This window comes from Arachis ipaensis, chromosome B03 (genome assembly GCF_000816755.2).
Source record: "Arachis ipaensis cultivar K30076 chromosome B03, Araip1.1, whole genome shotgun sequence".
NCBI lineage: Eukaryota > Viridiplantae > Streptophyta > Magnoliopsida > Fabales > Fabaceae > Arachis > Arachis ipaensis.
The window spans coordinates 11,575,576-11,577,832 of NC_029787.2; positions in this window are offsets into that span (position 1 = coordinate 11,575,576).

Below are 2,257 nucleotides of genomic sequence, written 5' to 3' on the forward strand. Positions count from 1 at the left end.
GTACGTAGCTATCCCTATAATGTAGCCAGCCGCCCATATTTATTCGTGAAAATATTTATATTTCAATACATTAGTAAAGCTTGATAAAAATATATGAAAAATGGCGGCTACTCCAACGATAAAAATATATGATAAATGGCGGCGCCGAAAATTTGTGCTGGACAATGGGAAATTATTAATGTCACATGTTAACATGTTGATGATCCGGTGATAATTGGTTTATTAAATTAGTGTCGGGAAACTGAATTTAGCCAAAACCCGAGTTTGAGCTAAATATCCGGTTTAAGTTGAAAATTTCCAAACATAAGTTTAAAATTAGAAAAAAAAAATTTCTACTACCAAGTGATTTTCTTAACTAAATCTAATTAAATCATTTATATATATGTACGTACATTTTTTTTTTACTTTTATTTTTTCTTTTTCTTCTTCTTAATATTTTAAATTTACGTACGTATCTTTTTCTTCTTCATCTCTGATGTTGCGTTTTTTCTTTTCTTTACTTTTTGTTATTTTTTCTTTTGTTATTGTCGTCACCACTATTATCACCTCGCTCCTTCTCTTCCTCTTTTTTTATTGGAATTTATTCTCCTCCTTCCTTTGTCATCATTGTCACTACCCCCACCTCCATCTCCTTCTCCTTTTTCTTTTCTCATTTTAATTTCTTCGATCTCCTTCTTTCTTTTCCTCCTCATGCTTCTCCTCTATCATCATTATATATTATCATCATTATCGTCTTCTTCTTATATGTATAACAGAAAAAAAAATAAGGAAAAAAAGAAGAAGAAAAAATGCAGCATTAAAAAAGATATTTTTGTGTTTTTATAACAAAATTTTGGTGTAAAAACTAAAAAATTTATGTGTTATTATTAAAAAATTTCGGTGTATTTATATTCTGTTAAGTTCTTCATAATTCAAAACTCTTCATCTTCTTCTTTCTCATCTTCTGCTTCTTCTTCTTTTTCATCATCGTCATTATCTTCTTTTTTTATTAATCTTTTCCTTCTTGTTTTACCTTCTCAAGTTTTTTCTTGTTTTACTCTCTTAACAAGAATAAAAACAAAAAAAATCAAACAAAAAAAAGAAAAAACACATAATACTACAAAATTACTAGGAAGAGGATGAACCTATATTCATTCAACTAAAAGAAAGAAAAGAAATAAGAAAAAAAAGAAGAAGAAAACAAATGCAGCATTAAAGAAAATATTTTTGTGTATTTGTAGTGAAATTTCGGTTTAAAAACTAAAAAATTTATGTGTTATTGTTAAAAAATTTTGGTGTATTTTTATTTTGATAAGTTCTGCATAATTCAAAACTCTTCCTCTTCCTAAGCTTCTGTTGCTTATTCTTCTTCTTATTTCATTTTCTCATAATTCTTATTGTTTATTTTATTTTGGTGCATTATGTAATTTTTGTGCATTTCTAAGTTAATTGAGGTGGATTCTGAATTTAATTTTAGAGTTAATTGAGGTGCATTCCAAAAACAAGTTTAGACTAAAAGTGCACATTATTTAGATCTAGAATGCACCAAAATTTCTTAATGATAATCCTCTTAAAAACTAGTGTCACAATTAAAAAATTACGGTATCAAAATTGAGAAGTTTCTGTGTAACGATTAAAAAATTTCAGTGTTATTTTTTGATATATAAATCCTGCATAACTCAAAACGTCTCTTTCTCCTCCTTCTTTATCATTATCATTATCGTGTTCTTTTTTTGTTCATCTTCTTCTTATTTTACTCTCTTAATAAGAATAAAAAAATCACTCAAAGAAAAAAAAATACATAATGTTACAAAATTAATAGGAAAAAGATAAGAAAAAGAAAAGAATGCAACAACAACAGAAGCAATAAAAGAACGACGATGAGAATGAAACATGCGAAGAAGAATAAACGAGAAAAAAAAGGAGGAGAAACATAAAAAAAAAAGAAGGAAGAGAAGGAACGCGTGATACAAACATTATTGGAGGAGGAATGCGAAAAAGAAGATAAAGAAATACGAAGAAGAACGACGGAATTTGAATTTTGTTAGATTATGATTAACTTAATTGGACTTGGTTGATAAAGAGACTTGAATATGTAGCGAAACTGTTATAAAAATACTACATATCTTTTAAAATTAAGCTTTTTTGTCGGCCTTTTAATTTAAATGACATTATTTAATTATTTTTAATTAAAACACATTTCTACCTTTTAGATAAACTAGTTGTTAATTGGATTTAATTTTAGAAAAATGCTATTCATCTTTTAAAATATCATTCT